Source organism: Suricata suricatta, chromosome 9 (genome assembly GCF_006229205.1).
Source record: "Suricata suricatta isolate VVHF042 chromosome 9, meerkat_22Aug2017_6uvM2_HiC, whole genome shotgun sequence".
NCBI classification, from domain to species: Eukaryota; Metazoa; Chordata; class Mammalia; order Carnivora; family Herpestidae; genus Suricata; species Suricata suricatta.
In genome coordinates, this window is record NC_043708.1 from 58,546,032 (window position 1) to 58,566,456 (window position 20,425).

Sequence of the window (20,425 nt, forward strand, 5' to 3'; positions counted from 1 at the left end):
AGTCTAATTACATGAAATAGAAGTTGGGGTTTTGATTTTTTACTTTGCTTTTCTGTTTGGAGTGTCATTGTAACTACTGTATTGTAAATGATGGAAAATAATTGCATATGTTAAAAAATAAATTGTATTATATTAAAAAAATTAAATAAAATGATTATTGAAAAAAAAGAAATAGAATTGCTAGGTTACAGACACATGCATTTTTAAGGCTTTGACACATATCGCCAGGTTATGTCAGATTTATGTCAGGTTAGTTCAGATTTATTTTAAAAGAAATATAAGGTGGTTATAGAGACCTGGAAAAGCAGGCCATTCAAGTTTTCTGTCTTACAACTCAGAGACCCAAAATCACTATAAGAAAGTGAGACACTTACCCAGTTGAGTGGGAATCCCCATCCTGCAGGTGGGGAGAGATGCTGGGAATATGCAGTCCTACTCTGGGAATGCTGGGAAATACGGTCCTTTATACCAAGAGCTCCATGTGGGGCTTCAGCCTACGAGACTGTGGAATAAATTGCAACCTTTAATGTAGTAGTGGAAGGTGGGCGGCAAGGCTTATTCACAATTTCCACATGCAAACAAGAAGACTCATGTGAGGTTTAGAAAAAGGCAATGAGATTGTATTAGGGTTCTCCAGAGAATCAAAAGAATCAATAAGAATGAATAGATATTATATACATCCAAATATTATATATATTAAGTATATATAGTATCTTTCTATCTATCTCTCTATCCAGAGATTTATTATGGCTATTGGTTCACGCAGTTATGGGAGCTGAGAAGTCCCACAGTCTGCCATCTGCAAGCTGGAGAACTAGGAAAGCTGGTGATTTAATTCAGTCCAGGGCCAAGGACCCAAAAACCAGGAGGCCACAGTATAAGTCCCAGAGTCTGAAAACCCAAGAACTGACTGATGTGCAGATATAACAACAAAAAGAGAGTATACAAAAGTCCGAGATTTAAGAAATGTTACTCTATACAATATATGTGTTACTAAAAGTACACAATGCTTTTAAGTTAAATTGCTTTTAAAACTGTAGAAAAAAAAACCCTTCATGATTAATCTTTTTATATTGTGGATCATCATCATTATATAATCACTTTTTTTAACATTTATTTATTTATTTATTTTGAGAGAGAGAGATGGGGGAAGGTGGGGCAAAAAAAAGAGAAAGAGAATCCCAAGGAGACTCATTGCTAACAGCACAGAGCCGGACAGACACAGGGCTCAATCTCATGAACCATGAGATCATGACCTGAGCAGAAAGCAAGAGTTGGATACTTAACTGACTGAGACACCTAGGTGCAAGTTTTTTTTTTTAATTTTTAAATGTTTATTCATTTTTGAGAGAGAGAGAGAGAGAGAGAGAGAGCATGTGAGCAGGGGAGGGACAGAGAGAGAGGGAGTCACAGAATTCGAAGCAGGCTCCAGACTCTGAGCTGTCAGCACAGAACCTGATGCAGGGCTTGAACTCACAAACCAAGAGATCATGACCTGTGCTTAAGTCGGACGCTTAACCAACTGAGCCACCCAGGTGCTCCTGTTATTTTAAAGATAGTTGCGCAACACCTGATAGAGTTTTCTATCTTCCTTCGTTGCACTATGATATTAGCCAACTGTTAAGATTGACCTCTTTATTGTAAATGTCCCAAAATGTTATGTTTTGGCTTCAAGTTACTTCAAGAGAAGAACCTATGCATTTCAGTTTGAATCCTAACATAGGGTTGGGGGGATACCTAATGAGTTCTGCACATAGAAATCATGGGAGGCACATTATAATTCTTTTTAATAAAACTATGCATTTTTTCTTAAAGTTTATGCAGTTTGGGGAACTTTGGGTTAATGGGCTGATAAGATATTTCCAAGAAAATTTTAGCACATTCAAAAATATAGTAATGCTCTTTAGTAAATAGAGAGATCAGAAAGTTCAGTACAAGAACGAAGTATTAAGTTTTTTATATGTATGGACACGCACACTTTCACTTTTGTTTTTAGATGTAAATTACTGGGAGAAGGGATCTTTTCATGCTCAAAAAACTGAGAGCTTAGATTTTTAAAAAATCCATTAATTTTAGTTTCTTTCAAGGTCCAGAGGAGATTTTACAGACTGCTGTTGAGATCAGATGGTCTCTAAAGAAATCAATCCAATTTCAATAGAAGAGCTATGCTGTGTTGGGATTTTTCATATAATCCAATTGCTAAATGATATCAGGGCTACTTTGATTTAAAAGAAGAAACAACGACAACTCACTGTTCTCAAACCTCTACATTCTCACAAGATCAGCGGACCAAAAAACCTTCCCTAAAGAGACAGAATGCATTTTTCATGGTAAAGGAAAATCAACATTAATGAAATAATGTCTGTACTGATCTTGAATGTTATTTATTTGATAATATCAAACATCGTGCTAATGCTCTAAGTAAAAGCCACAAGAGTAAAGATGAAGCATATGAAACCCATTTCCGCACTGTTCCTGAAATGTGACTCAACTCCTGAGGCCTAGAGGTGCTTCTTTAGCCTCTTGACTCAGAGGAACCCATAACTATCCCCTCCAGATTTGGAAGACAGCAAGAGAACAAGGTCATGACTAGAGAGGGCCATCAGTAAATTTAAATCTAAGGATGTGCTTCTATTGGAAAGGTAGGGGAAGTGATTCTTATTACAAACCCTCCTATGTAAAAATGTTAGTGTTCAATCTAGCAGATGCAAACAAGTTTTTTATTGACATGTTACACTGGTTTACAAGATACAAGAACAAAAAAGAAATGGGTTTCTATTCCCAACTTGCTCAGTTGTAATTCCCTTTAAATATTCTTCACCTCCTTCACTTCCATCTTTCCTTTCCTGCCCATTCCAATGTATTTAATCAGTCATCATGAAAAAGCACTTTCTAGAACCTCTTCATGATGGCTGTGATTTGTAATTTTTAAAATGTCTAGATCAGGGTTCACAAATTGAATTTCTTGGAACACCTGTCCTTTTGATGCCAACTGGTGTTCCATGAGAAAGCGTTCAATGTGAGATGCAGGATGGCCAAAAGGCATCCCTCAAACCCTGGACAGACACAGTAGTTGAAGGAACAACTTGGAAAGGTCTCAGGTTGATTTTTGCTTAAACCCATCTTGCCTGATGAGCCCAAGTTAGGATGTAACGGCCTGGTGTAAAATACAACTTTGCCATATTTCTGTCTCCTTTAATTCTTGTGTCATGTAGTAAAAATTATAGAAACAACACATGTTGATTATGCACAATTATAAAGCACAGGTACATTTTTAGAATAAACCTCTTTATTTAATACTAGAAATAACTACTTTAAAAATTTTTGGCTATAACTTAAAAAATCAGAAATATAGGACATTATTATTTATAACTTATGTACCACCCAGGTCCAAAAAGAATTATAATAAAAGACCTATACCTTCCACTATCACTTTAAAATTTTTTTAATGTTTATTTTTGAGAGATAAAGTGCATGCATGAATCAAGGAGGGGCAGAGAGAGAGGAAGACAGATAATCCAAGCAGGCTCCTCACTGTTAGCACAAAGCTCGATGTGGGACTTGAACCCATGAACTGTGACATCATGATGAGCTGAAACTAAGAGTGAATTGCTTAACCACTGAGCCACCCACACACCCCACTATTAAAGTAAGAGCAATCAACATACACTTTGTCTATGGATACCATATTTTGGAAGCTCCTATTTACCAAACAGATAGCATTTAGTAAGTGTTGGCACAATTTCCACTTGAACATTAAGTCAAGTTTTCATCAGTAACTAATAGTTATCAGGGTTGAATAATAATATAATAATCTACAATATGAAAAAACAATGAAGTTACAGTATAGTTAAATACTGCTTGTTCTAGGTATCCACAATTGTGTTTGCCACACAATCGCAGGTCCCAGTGAAATGCTCTCTCTGCAATGACTGTCCAGCCTATAGGTCTGATAACAGAACCAAGGCACCCAGTCATATCCCAGAAGTGTCTATCTTGCCAGTAAGAGTTAAGCCAATCTTTTTATCACTATGATGTAACAAAGGTTTCCACAAGGAAAAGGTGTTACATGATACTAACCAAAAGCAAAGAAGCTAAATATTTTAAACTTTCTAAGATAGTGAATATAGCTCATGCTCTGAAACTAGTCCCCACTTTTCATCCTCCTTTACTTCTGTCGTGGATGGTTAAAAAGTTCTGGATCCCAAGTTGGAGGAGTCCACTACTACACTAACCCACTTCTTGGTCTTCCAGATAGCTTACAAACTGGTTCCACATGATCTTCTGAGCCTATTTCTTACTCCCTTCCTTTTACTCTTGATCTTGACCTCAGTCTGAGAGATCCTTATTGGGTATGTAACTTAAGTTGTCATTCTTCTGCTCACCAACCCCCAGTGACCCTTCCTCTGACTGAGAATAAAATCCAGATGCCTTAAAACCCTCTACCAGGCCAAGCTCTCCATTATCACTCTGAGCTCATCTGCTCCTGTGCTCCACATTGCTCATTCCACTTTAGCCACACTAGCCTCCTCCCTCCCACTTTCTGAATTTCCATCTTCTTCCACCCCTGGACCTTTGGAAGTATTCTCTCTGTTTGGGTTGTTCTTCTCCCGTATATACACATGGCTTGCTCCTGTAGCCCCTCAAGTATTTACATAATTAGCATCTTTTCAACAAAGACTTCTCTGGCCACCTTATTTACAGTAGCTTGAAAAAGATGACCACAATATTTCACAATTCTTCTCCTCAAGAGCTGGAATATGTTTCCCCATGCCTTGAATCTGAGATGGCCCTGTGAATAGCCTGGACCAACAGCATGTGGTGAACTGATGTTTCTGAGTTTTAGGGCCTAGGTCTCAGCAAACTTTGCAGGTCTGCCTTTACTCTCTTAAGATGCTCCCATTGCCTGGGCTAAACAGTGAAGGATGAGGGCCCACATCCAGGGAGAGGGCTGGCAGACAGCTTGCATCAATGCCCAGACATGTGAGTGAGACAATCTTAGACTTTCTAACCCCAGTTGAGCTACCAGGTAACTGCTGTCACATGAGTGACCCCAGGGTGAGATCAGTAGAAGAACATCCCAGCTGAGCTCAGACATAATTGTTGACCCATAGAATTGTGAAAAGTAATAAGTGCATCTTATTTTGAGCCATTCAGTTTGGGGAAGTTTGTTTTTAATACCTTCCCAGATGCCTGACTTATAGAGGTGTGTGTCTGCCTCTACTAACTAGAATATAGGCTGGGTGAGGGCACGGTTTGGGTTTTTTTCTATTTTGTTCACTTTTGTATCTCCAATGCCTAGTACAGTGCCAGTCAATAGTGTCTCAACACATATTTGTTAAATGAGTGAATGAATAATTGGATAAATGGATGAATTAAATGTAGATTTGGAAAGGGCCCTACATATCCTCCAAGATATTTTTAATGAGAAAATTGAAGCCTAGAGATTCAATGACAATATCAGGACTGGAATCTGGAATCTAAAAAAGGATCTATTTTTTTCCACCACATTTTTGTATACTTAGTGATATCCTCAGTGTATTATGTGGAACTACTAGCATGCAAGTAGCAGAAACCCAGTTCAATGTAGCTTAATTTTTTAGAAAGTGCATAGATTGGGGTGCCTGGTGGCTCCTTCAGTTAGGCATCCGACTTCAGCTCAGGTCATGATCTTGCCGTTCGTGGGTTTGAGCCTTGTGTCGGGCTCTGTGCTGACAGCTCAGAGTTGGAGCCCATTTCGGATTCTGTGTCTCCCTCTCTCTGACCCTCCCCTACTTGCACTCTGTCTCTCTTTCTCTCTCAAAAATAAATAAACATTAAAAAAAAAAAGAAAATGGATAGATTTATGAATCCATTAAACTAGCAAGACTAGAGGTGCATCTAACTTCAAATATGGCTGAGTCCAGGGGCTCCAGTGACACCTTTGGAGCTCTATCATTTTCTCTCCATCTTGGACAAATGCTATCCACTACCAGATTAGTAACTCCAGAAAGGAAAAACAATCTTCCCTGAAAGCAATTCCAGGCAACTCTGAGGGACATATCTAGTACCCATTCCTGGACTGATAATTGGACCAGGGGCATGGCTATCTTCTTAGAGGCCAGGTCTGAGTTATGGGCCTAAGCCTTTGGATGGAGTTGGAAGTAGGGCCAACTCTATCTTCATCATAATGGAATGGGTTTCCCTAGGGAAAAGGAGGGTTCTGTTACCAGGAGAGTGGAAGTAATATATGCCTGATATGATTAAACTCTACATGTTTACATGTCACAGGTTACATTCTATGAGTAGACTTCCATAACTAATTATAGATAAATCCTCCCAGATAATAGAATAGACAAATACCATTGATTTTCCCTTATAAAGAAGAACTTCCCTTTATATTGATTTTTCCTTATGAAGCAAGAGACATTTCTCATTGGATGGAAAAGCAGACAGAAGTGATTGTCAAGCTCACGTTGATTCTCTTGCCTACCTCCAACTGGTTTTTACATGGCACGTTTAGAAATTAAAGACAGGGGTGGGGAAGAGGCCATAGTGTTTGTATTCCACATCAAATAAGCCTCCATAGCAACATTCACAACCTGGAATCAAAGTGAAGTGTTTCAGAAAACCTTGCCTTGAGGAGAGAGATGGTAGGTAAAGGCTCTCCATTTTATCAGGAAAAATCATCATGTTTAACAAAGATTTTGAGAACGAGGTAAAATGAGAATATACAATGTCCATTATAGGGCAGAACTGAGATGAGAGAAGGGAATCAATATGCCTCAGCAATACTTAAGAGATGTTTTTCATCTGGAAAATGATCTTAGGGCCACTTTTGCTATTTTGAAATCCAGCCCAAGCACTTGTGAGAAGATGACCTTTTTATATATTGCATTTTGCAGAGAACTATATATAGTTGGATACAATATCTTCACCTAAAGGGGAAAAATGAAATAGAGAGAAAAATGGTGTTTCCGGGTTTTCAACCAAAAAGCAGAACATAGCAGACGAGAGAGAGCAGAGGCTGCAAACTTGGCCCTGAAGAGCATGATGGCTGAAATTCATTATCTGAAGGATTCTAGACATCTGCATTATTTTGCATGAGCCTGTCTCAGCAAGTGACTTAGGGCAGGGAATGGAAAGCATTGTGTTTTTTTTTTTTCCCCATTTCTTAAAACCATCTTGTCTCCAATTCTTGGTTTCACATGCTTTTGGGTGGGGGTGGGGAGGTGCTTCTGAGGAGAAAAGGTCACTGATTTCCAAGAGGTTAAAGATTCATTTTTTCCCTTAAAGAATAACATTTCAGCTTGATATTATTTTAGTATTTACCACTCTGTATTGTCTTAGACCTCATCTTGGCAAAGGGCTCCTAAACAACTGCCACTTTTAGCATTGCTGCCAAAAGGCGCCTTTTCACAATAAAGCATGCTGTGCTTTGGCAGGAAATCAATAAAGTGAAAATCTGTTCTCATCATCCATACATTTACCATCACAATCAACAATCAAAGGCAAGACCTGGGTTCTTTATCCACAGGCTCCAGCCTCCCAATTTTCTGCTATGAAAGGCAGCATAAATTAGAACCCTTGGTTCCTGTTAGCTGGGCTTAATGGGTATGATTTATGAACCATTAAATGAGGTTATGTAAATTGATCCTTAGCAAAATGCTAGCGCCCAGGTGACAGGTGCAGCATGCTCGTCCACAAGGGTTCTGCACAAATCAGATTTCAGTGACATTCAGTTTGAGGAAAGAGAAATATGTTGTCAACAAGGAAGTGATTTAAATAGTGCCCTGGGTTTGTCAGCAATTATGCCTTTCTTCTTAATTGCTGCAAACTATATAAATTCTAATAGGAAATAAATTAGTAATTTACCAGTTAATGACAAGGGGTATAAAGGAGAAGAGCTTATATTTTAAAAGCCATATTACCAGTGAGGCCATACACTTGGGTGATTTCACTTATGCTGTTAAAGTTGAAGAGATGCTTTAGAGCAGGAGTATAAACTTTGACACATGACAACTAAAATTACATTCATTGCAATAGAAAAGAAAACTGGATCTACATAGAAAATGCCCTTGCAGAACTGCTTCATGCGCTCCATAGAAATGGAGATGTCACAGGGTTTCTATTTTTCATCATCATTAACACACTAAGCTTGAAAAAAAAAACAAACGTGTGTTTTTTTAAACCCAGGTGCAAAACAACTTGCATTATCTTTAAAAACTTTTTGGAAACCTAGCATCTGATCAACTAAGTCAACATGCAGTTGTAAATATATTATGAGAGTAGAGGTAAGAGATGTGGCTCATGTGACAGAGCTTTTAGCTTGCAGGCCTTGTTTAGATAATAGGTAGCAATAACATACTTTTAGCTATACTCTGCAGTGAAAGGACAGGCTTTGTGTGTAATGATGATCCCCTTTGCGTCTGCAAACTAAAAGCCCAATTAAAACAAACAAACAAAAAGAGCCCAGGAAAACATATTCAAGTTATTTTCACTAGCTTTGAAAATGAAAAAAAAATGGGGTGCATGGGTGGCTCAGTCAGTTAAGTGTACGACTTCGGCTCAGTCATGATCTCCCCATCCGTGAGTTCGAGCCTCATGTTGGGCTCTATGCTGATAGCTCTGAGCCTGGAGCCTGATTTGGATTCTGTCTCCCTCTCTTTCTCTGCCTCTCCCTCACTAGTGCTCTATCTCTCTCTCTCTCAAATAAGTAAATAAATGTTAAAATTTTTTCCTTTATTAAAAAAAAGGAAATGAAAAAAACTCCCCAAATCTCAAATCCATTCTCCTCTTGGGCTTGCTGCCCCTCATCAAGAATGTGGTGGCCTCTGAGAAAGGTTTCTCCTGGAAAACTGAGTTCAGTATCATGCCGGCTTTTGTCTGAAGCTATTATTGTGCCTGTTCCCATGAGGCTGACCTCGTGAGAGGACACATATGGATGTGATAGTAATGTTCCCTGGTCTTTGGCCGACTCTATTAGAGGTCCCAACAGGGAGTCTCTACCACTCTTTTTAATGGTCATTTCTGCTTCACAAGTGCAGTTGTTTATGGCCAGGGGAGATGATTTGAACCACTGTGTACCATACGGAAGAGTGACGACAGGGCAAAGGTCATATGTTTAAAGAGGGCTGTAACTGTGGCCCAGTAGGAGAGGCTCTCCCTAGTAAAGAAAAATATCAAAATGTCCTTTGTGAACTTAGAAAAGACGGGTGACAGGCTACAAGTGAAGAATTATACAACCATTGACATCTGCAGATGACTTTAGTGCTGCTGGGTAAAAATAATTTGGGGGTAGAGAAGGGTTATGAAAAGTAGTTTTATAACTAGTACAGGAAAAAACACTTGGTGACCCATGCAGCAGTAAAGGCCTGCCAGCTGTTTCAAATACTAGAACCACTATTTATTAAGCATGTGGCTATGGGCAAGTTATTTTACCTTCTAAGGTTGTGGATAACAACCCTATCTCACAGGATGCTGTTGTGAAGATTTAGTAAAATAATGCATGAAAAGTACCAACATACAGTAAATGCTCAACATATGATAGTTTGGGGTATATGGTGTGTGCATGTGTGTGTGTGTGTGTGTGTGTGTGTGTGTATACTAGTGTATGTATATATATGTGTGTGTGTATATATATATAGTATATATACTATGGGGGGGAGGAGAGAGGAAGAGAATCTTAAGATTTCTTTGCTCTAGAACCCTGAGCCACCTACCTGCTCTCTAGATGTCTGTCTATGCCTTTTAATACCAGGATCCATGTTCCTCTCACCCAAATCAACCAAGTCTCCCTTACCATATTCCCCACTTTGGTCCTCACTTGACTCCTATCCTGCACCTTTGCAGAAATGATACATTGATTAAAAGCATGTTCTGAATCATATAATTGGGATTTATATTCCAACTTCCCTACTTAGTTCTGTGACCTTCGACAAGTTATTTCATCAATCTTTACCTTAGATTCCTTCCCTGTAAAATGGAGATTAAAAAAATAGTACCAACTGCATGTGGCTGTTCTGAAGATTAACAAATGTGATGTGCCAAGTACACAGAAAATGGCACATAAGTGCCATGTATGATTATTATTATTATATTCTTATGACAGTGTCCCCTACCTCTTTTATCTCTATGTTCAAATAGGCAATTGCCTGCACGGAAGAGAACGCTAAAACATACTGAGCCCAAACCACATGCCAGGCACTTTCCATGCATTGCTAAGATCTAAAATGTACATTTTTTCTTATACACCAAAAATGAAGCAACAGAAAGAGAAATCAAGAAACAGATACCATTCACAATTGCACGAAAAATCATAAAATACCTAGGAATAAACCTCACCAAAGATGTAAAAGACCTATATGCTGAAAACTATAGAAGACTTATGAAGGGAATTGAAGAAGACACCAAGAAATGGAAAAACATTCCGTGCTCATGGATCAGAAGAATAAACATTGTTAAAATGTCATTATTACCCAAAGCAATTTACACATTCAATGCAATTCCCATCAAAGTTGCACCGGCATTCTTGTCGAAGCTAGAACAAACTATCTTAAAATTCGTATGGAACCACAAAAAACCCCGAATAGCCAAAGTAATATAGAAGAAGAAAACCAAAATGGGAGGCATCACAATCCCAGATTTTAGCCTTTACTACATCATTAAGACAGTATGGTATTGGCACAAAAACAGACACATGGACCAATGGAATAGAATAGAGAACCCAGAACTGGACCCACAAGTATGTGGCCAATTAATCTTTGACAAAACAGGAAAGAGTGTCCAATGGAAAAAAGACAGCCTCTTCAACAGGTGGTGTTGGGAGAGCTGGACAGCAAAATGTAGAAGAATGAAACTAGACCACTTTTTTACACCATACACAAAAATAAACTCAAAGTGGATAAAGGACCTGAATGTGAGACAGGAAACCATAAAAACCCTAGAGGAGAAAGCAGGAAGCAGCCTCCTTGACCTCAATCGCAGCAATTTTCTACTTGACACATCCCCAAAGGCAAGGGAATCAAGAACAAAAATGAACTGTTGGGACCTCATCAAGATAGAAAGCTTCTGCAATGCAAAGGAAACAATAAAAAAACTAATAGCCAACCAACAGAATGGGAAAAGATAGGGGCAAATGGCATATCAGGTAAAAAACTAGTATCCAAAATCTGCAAGGAACTCACTAAATTCCATACCCGAAAAACGAATAATCCAGTGAAGAAATAGGCAGAAGACCTGAATAGACACTTCTCCAAAGAGGACATCCAGATGGCCAACAGGCACATGAAACAATGCTCAGCGTCACTCATCATCAGGGAAATACAAATACTGAGATACCACCTCACACCGGTCAGAGTGGCTAAAATGAACAGATGCTGGTGAGGATGTGAAGAAATGGGTATCCTCCTACACTGTTGGTGGGAATGTAAACTGGTACAGCTGCTCTGGAAAACAGTGTGGAGGCTCCTCAAAAAACTATCAATGGAACTCCCCTATGACCCAGCAATAGCACTGCTGGGGATCTACCCAAGGGATACAGAAGTGCTGATGCATAGGGACACATGTACCCCAATGTTCATAGTAGCACTGTCAACAATAGTCAAAACATGGAAAGAGCCTAAATGTCCATCACCCGATGAATGGATCAGGAAGATGTGGTTTATAAATACAATGGAATACTACATGGCAATGAGAATGAATGAAATCTGGCCATTTGTAGCAAAATGGATGGACCTGGAGGGTGTCATGCTAAGCGAAATAAGTCAGGCAGAGAAGGACAGATACCATATGTTTGCACTCATAAGTCTAGCAGGAGAAACCTAATAGGGGACCATGGTAAGAGGAAAGTGGGGGCAGAGTTGGGGAGAGGGAGTGAGGCAAATCATGAGAGACTTTTGAGTGCTGAGAACAAACTGAGGGCTGAAGGGGGGAGATGGTTGTGGAGGGGGGCACTTGTGAGGAAGAGCACTGGGTGTTATATGGAAACCAACTTGGTAATAAATTTTAAAAAACTTGACAAAGAAAAATAGTTACTGAGAATGTAAAAATAAAATAAAATGTGCATTTTATCACCATTCAATAAAATGGACGCTCAGTGAGGCTAAATAATTTGTCAAGAATATAAGGCAAATAAATACAGAGCTGCATTCAGACCCAGATTTGTCTGACCCCTAACCCATGTTCTTTTCATTGTACCTCACAGGGCCAAGACAAAACATCCATATGGGATGCACAGGGTGGGGGCTGTTGCGGGGAAAGGACTTCACCCTGTTATATGAAAAAAACACTTGGCTCTCTCTGTCTGCCACACCATTTTAGTTTTAGTTTCCTCACCTTTAAAAATGGAGATGCTAGACTGGAAGTTTCCAAACCATGCTCCCCCAAGCACTTGAGTTTCTTCAAGATTGGTTAGAGGCCACTGCATAGGGAAAGCCTAGCAATGAGAACTGCACCCTTCATGAGATGCTCATCCCATCTACACAGAGTGAGCACTGGGGCTTGGAAGAAAATATTGGACAATATCAAGATCCTTTTCAGCTCTAATACTCTGAGTATCTTCTTCAAATTATAAAGAGTGAAAAATACCCCTCTCGGGTTCTATTACATGCAAAACACCATATCGTATGTTGAATATGCAACCTCCCCCCTGCCCCTGCAAATTGCCTTGTAGGAACTTCTGGCTCCACGCTGAGTGCACTCTCAAGATGTTTCTCTTTCACAAACTGTGTTTTCAACGGACTTAAAAGCCAGAATGTGAAATGTGCCCCTAAATAGGTTAAACTTTGCACTTTAGACCTCTATCTCCCTCAAGAATATATTTATTTAAATGTTTATTTCTGAGAGAGAGAGACCATAGGTGGGGTATGGGCCAGTGAGAGAGGGGGACCAAGGATCTGAAGTGGGTTCTTTGCTGATTGCAGAGAGTCTGATGCAGGGCTTGAACTTGGGAACCATGAGATCATAACCTGAGCTGAAATTGGACGCTTACCCACTGAGCCACCCAGGTGCCCCTCCCTAATGAATATTTTTATCACTTCCCTTTCTCCATGTTTTATCAGTGTACTTTACCAGCATATGGCTGTACTTTATCAATATACAGCTCTGTGTCTTGAAGAGCCTACCATGTTGCTAATTTTTTCAATAATAATGATACTAAAATGAAGGGCCATTGATCTTTGGGGGGCAGACTCGAAGCATTGCCAACATTTTTTCTGTTTAGAGTCTGGGCACCAGTCCTTGGAGGTCCCCCAACCCTTACTAGTCCAAGAAGTTTGTTCTAGAAGGCATCACTTGCTAATTGAATTAGCCTCCCTCTTTGTGTTACGAATCAATGGAGATTATCTTGGGGAATTCAGCCACTCCTCTGTGACTTTGTTCCTTGGAGGCTAATTCTTCCCCATGGACTCCAGAAACTATTCCCTTCACACCCTCCCTTCTTATTTTTTGGAAGAAGGATCAACAAGGAATGTGGGTTTCAGAGAATACTGCTGGGTGGAGGACAGAATGCAAAGAAAGGGCTGGCTTTGAAATGGGGACTGCAAGAAAAAGTTTCCAGTTATCCCACAAGGCAGTGAATGAGGCTCATCTTTGCTTTAGGAAAACTGCTTTTTAAGAATGCCATGGTATTGGGGACAGGTGTTATATCGCATTAGTACTTAGCTTTAAGAAAATCCAGGAGACTGATCTTATTATGGATTAAAGAATTTAGGGATTCTGAGAGCCTGATAATCCCAGAATATTTTCGAACACTTCTGTCTGTAAGAAAAAAATGAGCAACCTTGACTGGCTATTGCAGAAATGTGTGTGTACATGTATGTGCCTGTGTTTTGTGTAAGACCATTTCAGCTTTACCATCTAAGCCAGTGGCTCACAATTCCAGCTGTGTGCCAAAGTATCTGGGGAGCCTTAAAAAAAAGGTAACATAGGTACAGATAAATTTAGGCTACATTTTTCAAGATTCAGATTTTGGTGAGAGCACTGCATCCCCTACCTTTAAAAAGCTTCCCAGGAGATTAGGAGCCTAACCAGGCTCAGAATCACTAGTCTAAGCAAAGACAGGCACTGGAAGTGCAAAGGTAGAATTCTGTCTTAATTAATGCAATTTATCTCTTTTGTGGGGTCATTTAACCCTCTGGATAAATGTCCTGCTTTCACATGGTTACAGAGTATCTGTAGTCATCTTTAGCACACTTCAGGCCCTATAAAAACATTTTTAAAAAATATGACATATTGGATGACACTGAGAGGCCACAATGCTGTGCTTGTCTTTTTTTGAATCATAAAATATTTTTTGAGTCAAGAGATCAATAGACAGCGTCATTTCTTTTTTTTTTTTTTTTTTAGCCTGACAAGTTAATGCCTACTATAGTAGACTGAGAGGCTTAACCCTGCAGTTTAGTCCCAAATCAGTAAACTTGTTTTAGGGTTGGACAACAGTGCTTTGGGTTACAGACAAAACCCCTAAACTGGTGCCCTCTCAGAAACACACAGTTTTCCCTCCTAAACTCACTGGACACAGTTATCAGAATACGTTTCTTTAATCCCCTTTGGATAATGTCACTTCTCTCTCAAGAACTTCCAGAGGCTTCCTGATGTCAGTCAAGTCAAATCTAAACTCATCTAGCCAGTTCAGCCTTCTAACCCCACAGTGCCTGCCATTTGTTTATTGCTCCTGGACACAGACCTCTCCCCTTCCTCACTAGGACAAGAAGAGCTGTAGAACTCTTATTCATGCTAAATGCTGGACAGGCCTTGATACTCTTTCCATTTCTGCCTTGAAATTGGGTGGCTGTAGCCAGCAGTGTATTTCCAGAGTACATTTTCACCCCAAAAATACCTGCTCTGTGTCATGGCAGGATGAACCTCCACCCCCCTCCCCCACCTCGTTCCAGTTTGACCTTGGCAATGTCCATTTTGGTCCCAAGAAGTCCCCTGCCCCCATCTGATCTCTCAGCTAAAGCATGGTTCGAAACTCATACCTTTGAGGAAATCTTCCTTTGATTAACTTCATTTCACATTTGCATATATGGATTAGGCTACTTGCACTGTTTGCATGAACTTTACATAGCCCTAGTCTGTCCCATGTTCCACATCATTAGCTGGACTGTAACACCTACAGAGTAAGCATTTTGTTTTGTGCTACTTCTATATCCCTCTAAGTCCCTCTAAGGTTTGATGAAAATAAGCCCGAACAGCTAATGCTCTTATGAGGAACGTGACCCACAAGCCTGACTAGGCTGAGCTCCTGGATGATTTATCAGTTTCTGGATGCTCCCAGGAGTCGTAAAAATGTAGCCCTGTGCCTCTCTGAGATGAAGTAGAGAAAGAGAAGGCACCACAGCAGATGCAGGTAGTAGTGGGAAAGCCTCCAGCAGGACAGCTCTAGCTGGTGCCCTACTGGGCCTCACTTCAGGGAGGGTCCCATCCTCTCCTTCCCCTCTCTGACTTCCTCTTGTACCCATGTCTGGAAGGAGAAAGAAAGGAGACTTGTTCTTGTTTACCATACGGCCATACATACAAAGTGAGCTTCATTAGACTTTGGGTAGACTTGTCCCACCCCTGAATTTGACAGGATTCAGGCTTCCCTCATTTAGTAAGGGTTTTGCAGCAGCTCTTTGCAGGATCAGACTTCTTGATAAGCCCTAACTGAAAACCTCCTCAGGGTTGGGGTGGAGGTGGGGGCAGCTGGGTGGCTCTATTAGTTAAGCATCTGACTTTGGCTCATGTCATACTCTTGCATTTTGTGAGTTCGAGCCCCACATTGGGTTCTGCACTGGCAGTGTGGAACCTGCTTGGGATTCTCAATGCCTACTTTTCAGGAACTGTGAGCTATAGGGTTTTGTAGGATTTGACTGACAGTGTCATGTTACTTTTACCCTACCAGGGAAGTTTATTCAGGTAATTAACAACATTATCAATGTTAAATTAATTAATTATACTTATTAAATAAATATAGGAGAATTTAAAAGAATATTTACTCCTAATGGACCAAATGCCGATAAATTCAGCTAAAATTTTCTTTAGGAGCTTATAAACGAAGTAGGGAAAATTTTGGATACATTCTAGAAAAAAGTTTTGTTTTCTTTTGTCTTGAAATGAGGGTATGCATAGTGTGGAAATAATAACACTCGCCCTAATACACAAAAATTGTATTCTGGCAAACAGCATTGAACCTGAAGACCGGAAACATTGTAATTGCTCACTCCTAATGTCATTTTACTTTTCTACCTTTTGTTATCCCTTCCCCTCTACTTCCTTATTTATTTTACCCTTGATCTGATTATATTTGATATATACGTGTATATATGCTACTGTATTATACTGTAATAGAGCTACTGTATTATACTCTCCTTTGGTCTTTTCTGCATATGCTAAATAGCAAAGTGTCAGGCATGAGGTATTTGTGCGTGGATGAATAAATCACTGATTTGCATTTGATTACTTCATGGCATTTCTGCTCAGAACCATAAACATTTATTATTATTTTAAGATTTTTGTCTCAAGAAATCTATAGGTGTGTGGGTAAGAAAAACAGATGTTGGGTATACAATTATGTTATATTCCTGCAAACTAGTTGCTTTAGGAGGGGCCTGGTTCCATACACATTTTAGTGGAAGGAAGTTGAAAGAAAGCATTATTTCACTGTAGCAGGATTTTAAGCATCTTAAGTCCATTTTCCAGCCTTTGGATTCTGTCTGTAGAAAGCTGCTATCAAAGGTGAATGTAATATTTTTTTTTCTCTGTGCTTAGCTTGGTACTATGATCTTAGGAAACTGGATTCACTTCTCTTCCTTGCACTGCTTGCAAATTCCAAATAGACTTTGTTAATGTTAAGACAGTCTAGCCGTACTGTTTTTCTATCTTGGAGTTTACTTAAGGAAAATGGTCTTATGATACATCTGTAACCACTTTGAATAAGAGCTTACACAGAGGTGTCATTCTGAAGATTGTAATGGCAAGGTATAGAGCACTCCATCCATGCATGCGAAAAGAGTTTTAAAAGATCATGAATCCACTGTAGGACAGTTTGATACCCTCAGCCAAAAAGCAGTTGATGGATATAATGTCGAGTGCACTGGCAGTAGTGTAGGGCGGTATGCCTTCCTCAACTGCCTTCCGAAAGGTCTGAAGTGAGAGCAATGACTGGAATTAGGCATACACCAGCTCAGGGGCAGTGTGAATGATAGCGAAGTTCTTAGACATATGCCTGGAGAGGCTTTGTCAGAGGAAGGGATGTTTAGGCTGAGGCTTCAAAGGTGAGGAAGGACTGATCAAGTAAAGGGGAAGGGAAGGATGCTCCAGCTAGTGGGACAGAGAGGGAAGTCTTGGACATGGTGTATTCAAGGAACCACAAGAAGGTGAGTGCAAAGTGAGAATGGGACAGGGAACAAAGTAAGTAAAGGTCTGAGTGTGAAGGTTCTTGTAAATCGTGTACAAATTAAGATGTCTGGACATTTAAGGATAATAGGAAACCATGAAGATCTTTAAGTGACTTAATCACATTTATACTGTAGAGAGGGCATTGATTCCACCTGGAATAAGGGTGCCTTATTCTTATCTCCACATATTTCCTGTATGTCCTTGAGGGGAGAGGGATGCTGACTCTGCCTGTGGTTATGGGGAATGACGCAGCTTACACTGGCATTCTAGATTCTCAAATACTTCTTTCCTCCAGGTCCTCTGAATCTTCCCAGCACGCTCTTTCTTTCTCTTGGTTGGCTCATTCATATCCCTGCAGTCACCTCCTCAGAGATGTCCTCCCCAACAACCTCTTATAATTACAATGTTCCGCCCCTCTATTCTCTATTTTAGCTTTCTGTTTAGTTCTCTATAGCGAATTGGGGCTATCTTGAGAACCTATGATTTTTTGGCCTTTACCCTACTGATTAAAAACTTCATGACCCTGGAATACAGCTTGCCTGTGTTACTCACTGATGTGTCCGCAGCACCTGCATGGGAGACGGAGTGTAGGTAGCGCAGGCAGGGAGCTGCTGCAGGCCTTCAGTGAGAGATGTGGGTGGTCTGGCCTCTGATAATAGCAGTGGACAGATTCTAGGAATATTTATGAAAAAGACAAAACAAGTCAATAACTAATTGGACAGGGGCGCCTGGGTGCTCAGTCGGTTAAGCCTCCGACTTCGGCTCAGGTCAGATCTCACGTTCGTGGGTTCGAGCCCCGCATTGGACTCTGTGCAGACAGCTAGCTCAGAGCCTGGAACCCGCTTTCGGTTTTGTGTCTCTCTCTGCCCCTCCCCCTCTCATGCTCTGTCTCTCTCTGTATCAAAAATAAATTTAAAAAAAACATAAAAAAAATAACTAATTGGACAGTTGGAAAGAAACAGATCAAGAGTGATGCCCAGGTTTAAGGGACTCATGTAAGAGTTCTAGGTGCCCAAAAGTATTAAAAAAATCAATGGTTACTAATGGAAATCACATAATAAACAATCTCAGAAAAAATGCTCCACAGCTATATAAAGCTATGGTTTATAGTTATTAAAGCTATTATTTAATAGTTAAAGTAAAACAGTGGGTAATGTGCAGGAAAAACCCATTATTTTGTGGACTGCAGGAGGATTTCAAAATGTTGTGATAAAAAGAAAGTGGTAAATGGTTTTTAGAAGTATAGCAATCCCTTAGTGACTAAGATTGCTGAACTTAAATGATAATCTTCAGTTACAAAATAGTGTGAAAATAGGTTTAAGATTTAACTAACACACTCAGGGTGCCTGGTTGGCTCGGTTAGTTAAGTGTACAACTCTGGCTCAGGTCATGATCTCGTGGTTCATGGGTTTGAGCCCTGCGTCGGGTTCTGTGCTGACAGCTCAGAGCCGGGAGTCTGCTTCAGATTCTGTGTCTCCCCCTCTTTCTGCCCCTTCCCCCCCTTGCACTCTCTCAAAAATAAATAAACTTTAAAAAACTAAAAAAAAAGATTTAACTAACACCATATCAGTAGAATTGAGTGAAGTTTTAGAATAGTACTAAGAAATATGATATATCCATATGCAACTATAAATATCAATAAAAATGTCTTCCTCGATACTTTTAAGTCTCAGAAAAGGAAATAATACCAATACTTTATAGATATATAGGGCAATAATCAGTTCACAAACCACCTACTATATATATTATCTATTTTGAATATTGCAACCTCTTCATCGTAACTTGTGAAATGGATTTTACTGGCCCTATTTTAACATTGTTGAACTGGGTTCATAGAGATCAAATGACTTGCTTAATGTCATATAGTTAATTAAGCATTCAGTAGGACCAAAGGCAGGGCAAATACTGAAATATTCACTTTACAGATGAGAAAAAGTGCTCCAGAAACACTTTCCCAAGGCTACAGGGATTGTAATCAGTGGAAGCAGAGCTAGGAAACAGCTTATCTCTTCCCCCTGCTCATTCCTCTGTGGGTGCAAAAAAGAAATATCTATTACACTGGGGTTTGGGAGGCTCTCTGGAGGCAGACCAGAACCAAGTAGTGCCTCTGCTCATGGACGTCACTCTCTGTTGCTCAACAATCCTACTGCTTTCCCTCTGTTCTTCTCAGGGGTCCCCCAGTACTATTACCAGTGCTGCCAGGGACTGGGGGGGTACGATGATGGAGAGGAATCCAGGCCATGTGCTTCCTGGATGACTCTTCTGGTCTCCCCATCTCTCTCATGTCCACAGACTTGGAGTCACACTACCTTTTCCTTGTGGAATCTCTATGACCTTTCAGCAATAGCAGCTCCTGACAAATAGCTCATTCTATTTGTATTTCTTACTATAAAAGAGAGAAAGACAAATTGAAACAGACAGTGAGATAGAGACAGAGAATCTAATGAGCCTGGTTCATCTTTTTAAACCAGGACACATCATGGATGGGTGGGCTGCCCTTGGACCAGGTGCTGTTCCTGGTCCATTAGTCATGAGGTGATCATAAGACCAATGCATGGCAGAGCTATGGGGAAGGCAGTTTCCTCAGAGAGGGATGCATGCATGGCAGGTATTTTGAGGCTTGGTCAGTCTAGAACCACCCAAAGGGGAGAAACTTACAGTAAGGCCCACCTAAATTTACAGGGATGAAGGGCCACTGTGGTTGAGGGCAAGCTATGAAACTTCACAGGGACAAAGGAGTCTGAGTTGGATCTTCAAGTATAGACTTTTGACTAGCCTGGTAAGGAGAGGACTGAACGGAGGGTGTTAGAGACTTGGGAAACAGCATGTGCAAAGGTAGAGGTTTGGCTTGAGAGAGTACTGAGTGCACAGGGAGAGCAAATCATTCTCTACAGCTGGAATGCCAAGTCTATGGAGGAGCACAGTGGGAGATGAGGCTGGAAAGGTGGGCAAGGCTGGACTTGTGATTCTCAGCTAAGGCAGTATTACTCTACGAGGACCATTAGGAAGGATCTTTTTTTGCTGTTTTTGTTTGTTTGGGGTCGTTATGGTGACTAGGGATTGT